This window comes from Varroa destructor, unplaced genomic scaffold (genome assembly GCF_002443255.2).
Source record: "Varroa destructor unplaced genomic scaffold, Vdes_3.0 BEIS01000003.1, whole genome shotgun sequence".
In the NCBI taxonomy this organism is placed as follows: Eukaryota; Metazoa; Arthropoda; class Arachnida; order Mesostigmata; family Varroidae; genus Varroa; species Varroa destructor.
In genome coordinates this window covers 22140881-22148707 of record NW_019211456.1, presented here as the reverse complement: position 1 = coordinate 22148707, position 7827 = coordinate 22140881, and the positions used below count along the sequence as shown (strand labels likewise).

The 7827-nt window shown below is 37.5% G+C and overlaps 1 non-coding gene across 1 annotated transcript; it reads left to right on the top strand.

Annotated features, from left to right (window-relative positions):
- The first annotated feature begins 2832 nt into the window (after nt 1-2832).
- On the top strand, nt 2833-2904 carry TRNAE-UUC (transfer RNA glutamic acid (anticodon UUC)). Its single transcript has one exon. It is a non-coding gene; the product is annotated as a tRNA-Glu (tRNA).
- Nucleotides 2905-7827: the final 4923 nt, after the last annotated feature.

Genomic DNA, 7827 nt, shown 5'->3' with positions numbered 1-7827 from the left:
CACAATCGATCGACAATAGTCTTCAGGATTTTAAAAGAAATCATAATCTTCAATAAGTGAATTTAGGCAATACGGCTCGCCGTCATTCAGCTGGAAATCATACCAGCGTGCACGTAAAAGTCATCTTATTTTAAAGTGAATCCCATGCCTTAATTAAATTTATTTCTCAAAAGCTGTCAAAGGCCCATTTATGCACGTGTATTAACAGAGATAGTTCACTCAAGTGTATGAAATGTCATTGCGTCACAGGATCTCATCCGTAATAAGCGCAGCATTGGTTAATGTGATACATAAGAAAACATCGAAGGCAGATTCATTTTAAGACATAGTAATAATTATATAATATATAATAACTATAACAACTTGTAATTATAATAACAAAATATAATACTTTGAATCAGAGTTTGGCCGAACATTTTCTTAACCCATTCTTTTCGTTTCTATTCCTGAATTCGTATAGGTGTTCAGAAGTTACTCTAGGTCTGCCTTGTCATTTGTTGTTTATAGATATGCGTTTTTGCTCGACTGCGCGCAACATGTATATATGTGATCAGGGTCCAGTGATGTTCACTAAAGGTCGATTGAAAATGGTACTTCATTCAACGTTACTACCGTGCCCGTAGTTCCTATACATCGTTTGTGTATCGCGTAAGAGCTAAAGAAGGAGTAGAGTAATACTTCTCTAGCAGATTTTGTTCACAGTTCCCGTGCTTGTAGGATCCCTTTTCAAATAAGCATATAACATATTCTATAAGAACGACTAACCTACATTCAGATATATCATCAGTATAAACTTGAAGCACTCTAAGTCTCTAGTAATATCTGTTACCTGCAAAACTCCTGACAGGGATAATTAATAAAAGTATTGGTGAAAACCATTTTCGGTTAGCAATTACGGCGTTATCAGTCTTAGCAACACTCCTTGAACATCCTCTTTATAATAAGCCTGTGTGCTTTCGTACGTAATCTTCGCTTGTCTTACATGCGTGAATTGTTAGAAAAAACATTCAACGTGGTTTGCACGGAAAAACCTTTAACAGTAAAGCAGTCTTGATTCTCGCTACTTTTGCGCACAAGGGCACGATTAGATTATATATTAAAATTGCACAGATGCATATTTTATTATATTTGTTGTCCTTAGTTAAAGCCATGTCGAAACGCCTTTTATGCTCCTTTACACTGAACTTTTCTTTACACTCTGCCGCGTCTGCTAGCTGTAGAAAGTCAGTGAGCAAGCTATGAACCATTATAACGAGAAACTCAGCCACCCGTCGCAGAAGGCCGAAGCATCCCGTTCAACAAAAGCCTTTCGCACAGCTCCGCTCCTGAACTAAACCTTTTGCGCAGATGATCATTATTTGTGCAAACGTAAGATCTATACTCGCAAAAAATCAGTTCATGCTGCCAGAGTAGACTCGGAAGTGATTTTCGCTCAGAGACGATCACCCAGTTGCGTATTACTAACATGCCCCTTAATGGGGTACAATATCCGCAACCTGTTGAACTTGAACACAAGAGGAATGTCTCTTCATTAAGCAGCTACTGAGGCGTGTAAAGCGATCTGAAATGAAAAATTACATATCGAGGACTAAATGTGTTACCACTTAATAATGCCTCAATTGCAAACTTTACAGGTTTCCGAGATGCATGGGTGAAAATTAACGACAGCCTTATTAAATGGTAATCGGTTCTTAGGTGATCTTGCACACGCTTTATGTCATTAGCAAATACCGGGGCTTCCTTTTCAAGCGGAAATGCAGAGCAGTCGAGTAGAGCATCTGTAAAGGCCGTCGTATTAGCAGATGGATGGACTCGTGGATTGTATATAACGATAATGCTATGAGACCACGAAAGAAATTTAAATCACCGATTGTAAAATCTCGCTCATAACAGCAGTTGTACGAAATTCTTAACGGCAAAGAAGTATAATAATGTCTGGGTGATAAATGTAAACAGCCTCATCAGCAGACAGTGTTACTTGCCTGTTTCTAACGCAGGCACGATTCTCGAAAGCATTTTACGTGCTGCACAATCTTCCGCCCTATGAATACGTAATTCGAAGCCACCCAGACGCATCCACCGTAAAGGTTAGTGAGAGAAGTCCCGCTTGAAAAAGCAGATCAAACTTTAACGTATTAGGGTGCATAACTTTAAGACTATGGTGTTGCCAGAGCTCATCTCTACTGACAGGGTTGATTGTTAGAAGAGTTTGCCGTTCGTTCCAACAAGATAGCCATGACAAAGCTCAAACGAAAACAACGACAGAAAGCACGGGTTAAACGTGCAACGAATGCTTCAGCTTAACCCCTGATAATTTGGAAGTGTTCAGTCAAATGTAGGCACTAGATACATTTACAGCAGACTAGTAACACACAATCTATCAAAAGCTTGCCATGCTCCAAGGAAAGTGATTGATGAATTACAACATAACAAGGTTTGTTTGGACAAATATTTCAATAGCTTGCAATATTTTCCTGTTCAGAGCAAACACTGGCAACATTCATTAGTAGAACTATGTTTGTTGGAGGATATGACCATGTTTCGCAGGCCCAATGATGACCGACGCTTTCTTCTACCTGGTAATAGATTACATTATAAAAGAGTAAAAAATATATTTATTTAATTATATTAGAGGAATAATATAAAAAACGTGATGTATGCGTTCGTTTTGTTAATGACCACATTGCCCCAGATATTTGCGAAGGAAACAAAGCAATGAGTAGTTTTTTTTTTTATTAGAAACTTTTCCATTCGTACACAGCAGTGGATATTGACAATTGTAAAACACCTATGACTTACTAGGAAATATTTCTACGTTGGTAATCGCCGTGTTCCGATATGGTCTAGTGGTTAGGATTCCTGGTTTTCACCCAGGCGGCCCGGGTTCAATTCCCGGTATCGGAAATTTTTCTATAGTTTCGTTTTTGAAATTTCTGATTTAAGCGCTAAACAATGCAAGTGTTTAGAGTCGTAACCGGCTATTCCAAACACGTAGTCGGGTAGCACAAAATGCGTTATTATTCATTTAAAGTTTTCCAGGGCTTGTTGTTACAGCTGGCTTTTAACTGGAAGGTCGTTAATTTACCACATGATTTTGAAATCACAGGACCGTGTATCGTGTGTGGTATTGCTGTTCTGTTCTTCCATTGCTTCTTTTTCAGAAGGTTATCTCGTGCTAGGCTAGTTTTACACGCCGTTATTGGGCGCCTTCCTCCACTACAAGTCCGTGAGGATTGCGTTCAACGGCAATCGTGTATTATACAGGGTTTATGCTTTAAAAATGCACATGTTAGGTATGTAAAAAAAAATTCGAATTTTTGCAGATCGCCATTCGCTAAGATCAAAAAGCGGCAAAGCAATTTACGAAATTTGCGCCGTGAAAGGCAGGATCCGTGCAGCTGAAAAGATGACTTCACGTTGGTCTGCTGAATTCCAGGGTTGCGTATTGGGCCGGATCTCACTCGGTCGGTCTTCCGAGTTTCTCCACCATCGAGTGGATCAAGTAGCTGTTCTTTGTCATAATATTACTGACGGTTTTAGTTCACTTACGGAATGCTTCCATACAGATAAAAACGTTTAACAGAAGGTGAAATAGTAACACTTGCTTGGCATTTAAATTAGCAACAATTTGCAGTTAGGGAAAATTACCGAGTTGAACATGGCTAGATGATAAATTAAAATGCAAAACTTAGATTATTTGAAATGAGCATTTTAACTTATTTTTCAATTTCATTATTCTTTTAGTACCGAAAGAATTATCTCATATACAAGACAACTTTCTATTTGAGCGACGTATATTCGCGATATTTTTTAACTAAACAAATGAGTAGGATTCGATTTTTTTCTTAACATTACTTGAATCACAGTTCAAACAAATCCTATCTATCTGCAGTAGGACATATTAAATAACTTCGTGGTCCATAAACCTGTACTCCGTGTCTGTGTTATCGGCCCTTTTCTATCACGTGCTTTGCATGCGTATACATTTCTCGAACCGTTTCCGCATTCGTTCTTAGCCATTAGTTAGGTATTTGTGCAGTGTTATAAAAAGTTACGAGGTTCTATAGGAAATGTAACTCTCCGTGCAACTTGTTTTCATTTTTTTTTCGCTCTGTAGATCAATACTCAGAAAGTTATATTTGTTTTAAAATACAAATTACAGAAAAATAATTAAAAAACATTTTGTACGCCATTCAAATATTGAGTAGCCGACGCGATTTTAGTCCGCGTTCGGCATCCTGTAGATTCTCTCCTTAGAACGCCCTGAAGTAACTGTGTTCATCCGACGTATATCACGTTACGAGGCTATTAACAAAGGCAAGTTCTCAAAAAAAAACTGATGTACCATATTGAGCCGCTGTAAATATCATTTGAAGCTTTAAGAAACTTAAACACGTTACTACGTGCAAAGGTATACGTTATAGCGATTTTAGTGTTCATTCTCGCGCTTAAGTATGGGTCAAACCCCATTAGTTGTATTGCGCATGTATCCGTTGGCACATGGTAGCATTGCTCCCATTTGTTTGCCAATGAACTATCTGATTATCTTCCGCCTAGCCACGGTCAAACAGCTTTCGCTGTAATACATATATATCACCGATAAGAATTATTCATGTGATCACCAAGCTGCATGAAATATTTTTCATTGATAATCGACTATGACCTCGTTTTTTAGAATCATAAGTTCCTTTTAATTGGCATCCTAGCCTAAATTCCAAATTTGTTTTTGGTGACTAGTTTAATAAAAAAAAAATGCTTGTTATTAGTTTGTTTTCTGTTCTAAGTGCTTGGACTACTGCTTAATATCCAATGACGGCCACAACAAGTCCATCCATTAGTTAAGCTTCGTACTGTCTTTAAACAATAAATAATTATTCGACGATAGTTATTCTTATTCGCTAGCTTCAGTAAAATTTCGTAATAATGCTAACTTTGCATCGATAACAATGTAGCAAAAGATCCTGCCGCGCAGCAGTGAACATTTAATTATCTCTAGTTTATCGATATACCTTATCCGTACCTCGCATAAACTTATACGCTTTTTTTCGCTTTGCAAGATAACAAGGTCCGTTGTAGGAAGCACCGAGTTACTCACTATTCACATTCTTCCCATTTCCTAATAGCCGACTTCCCACCACGAACGTTCCCATAACGAACATACATCCACAGACTATCACAACAGAAATTGAACAGAGTTTACTCAAAAACACTAAGAACTTATGTTTACTATGTAACAAAAGTACGTTAGTGTGATGCACTTTTTCCCATGAAGAACAAAGATCAATTAGTATTCGATGGGCACAGAATTTTGGGCGTCGAAAACCATCAGTGGATGGTTGCCGTCGACGGTTACTCAAAGCTGGGCGGATGACTTACGCCGATACGCGTACAAAGTTTGGCGCTCGTTGAATAAAGGCGTTTGTAGCTATCGTTGGAAAATTGAAATTAACAAACGAAATGCAGGGTAGGAAAGGTACAAGATGAATGAGCAAGAACAGATGTGTGTTTCGCTTTGCAATACTTTAGACTAATTTATTATCGACTGGATTCTTGAAATTCTTGAATGAAGAAAAAAAACAAATAAGTCGAAAATAAATTACCTTTTCATGTGTCTATGTGATATCAGCTAATATCAAATGTTACTCAAAGGTATACCCATTAATATCACAAGAAATGATACTATCTTCAGAACGCTATTCTTTGAGGTAGTAGTGGAAAGGATTTCCACAGTATGAGTAGTTTCAGCGTGATTAAACTCGTCTAAACCCTCAAGTTCAAAGCCCTTCTTTGCTTATCGCTTGTTATTATTTATATTTTCTTGAGGATTTAGAATGTGTGCCGACCATCTCTCTCCGATAAATAGAAAAATGAACAATTTTCAAGAAAAGATGTTCCTTCCGAAAGAAGCAGGCCTACCACCTCCTGTCGTAGTCGCTAAGTCAGGTAGTACGGATCCGACAAGCGCATGCGTGAGATCTACTTAGAAATTATCTGATATAATACGATTTTGTTATTCACAACTCTCAACTTCTTGTAGGAATGTTATAAAATGATCACACACGGTAGGCGATTATTCAAAGAGCAAATAGTTACAACAACACGTTAGATACCCCGCTGCTCGATCGTCCGCTCACAGAAAAAAGCCCCACATGGAGGCACACTATTTAATTCAACTTTAAGTCTAAACATACTTTAGTCATGTGTACCTGAAGTGTTTAATATTAAGTTGTTTTCGATGACTAGTAAAGTTTCACAGTCAGCGAGAAACAGCTTTTAACTCAACAGCCACTTTGGGTTCTAATCTATCGAAGCGGACTATACTCAAACTATGCTTCAACTTTCTATCAAAATTGATTGAGCAAGGACGTTTGAGGCACGTAGAGTTAACCTACAAATTCAAGGGCGCCCGCTAATTACGAAAATCAAATATCGTTACTAGCGTGTCACCCCAAAGCGGTACAGGAAGCTAAACCTTTTTCTCAACCCAACTCGAGACCTCCCCGATTCTATAGCGATAATTTAGATGGCGGTATGATTAAAGACTGAGCTGATGAATTGCATGGTATAAAAGGAATGTGATTAGTGATCATGAAGTAATGAGCAACTTGCACAAGAAAAAAAAGCGTGCCCGCGGTTATAATCAAAATGGTGCCTATGCTTAATTTTCTAAACATCACATGACCAGTCATTTTAACAGAGGAACAATCAAAACGTTTAGAATCAGCCTTCCCTGAAACTGCAATAGGCAATGCTTAGTGGATTACATCTATATTTATTATGATATACTACATCTTTGTCATGCTCCCGTGTGCGTATTTATTTATATTCCTTAATTAATAACAACAGCATAATAAATATTGTGCATAAGGGAAGATGGAACGATATGGGACAATAACTCTAACGGAGAAACTTGAATATTATCAAACTATTACAGTTCTAGAGATGCGAACGGATCAGAGATTTACTTCAATTTATTGACCTTTTCTTTAGTTAGGTTTTAATATACGGAGCTAAGTATTCTATTCTCATTCCATCAAACCTTTACTACCTAATAAAGAAACAATTACCGCGGCCTTGCCTGTAGCAAAGTTACATTTTCAAAAGCCAAGCTAAAAGGAAGTTACATTCTGATTACATGCTTAGGTATATAATAAATGTATGGGTTAGGATGAGGATTATTGAATTTTGAGCATACATTAAATTGGACGCCGCCGACACTGATTCTATAGAAAAATTCGAAGGGACCTTAGACTACAACTCAGCTTATTATGAATGTGTGAATATGTTGAGTTTAACTAAGCCATCATACTCATTGGAGTATGGGCCGTTTTTTGTAAACAACGAATCTTACGTGATTGCTTTTGAACGAAGGTAATTGACGTAAAACAATATTTTTGATATCTGCACCATAGTGCCGATAATCAACGTCATGCATCAGAATCTATTAAAGATAATTATTTATATCGGAGTTATACACAATCATGATAGCAATACAGGTCTCATTGCGGTTGAGTTGGCTCTATAAAACGGTGCGTGCTCTATTATTGTTCCCCCTCATATCTTGAACAAAATGCAAATCATTAATGTACTAGCATTTGGGCCGTTCAAAACCCTCCACTATGCGTAGTGAAAATGTATTTGGACCTATGATAGACAGATCATAAACCTTAACTAACCTAACTTGGCAGTAAATAATTATAAAGCATTATTATTTTTAATCAAAGCCACAATCATTGCTACGCAGAAAAGCGTTTTTCCTTTAACCTTGTTAAAGTAATCGGACCAAACCGAGTTAGCTGCATCTTTAGCCCGTACAACCTGTCGATA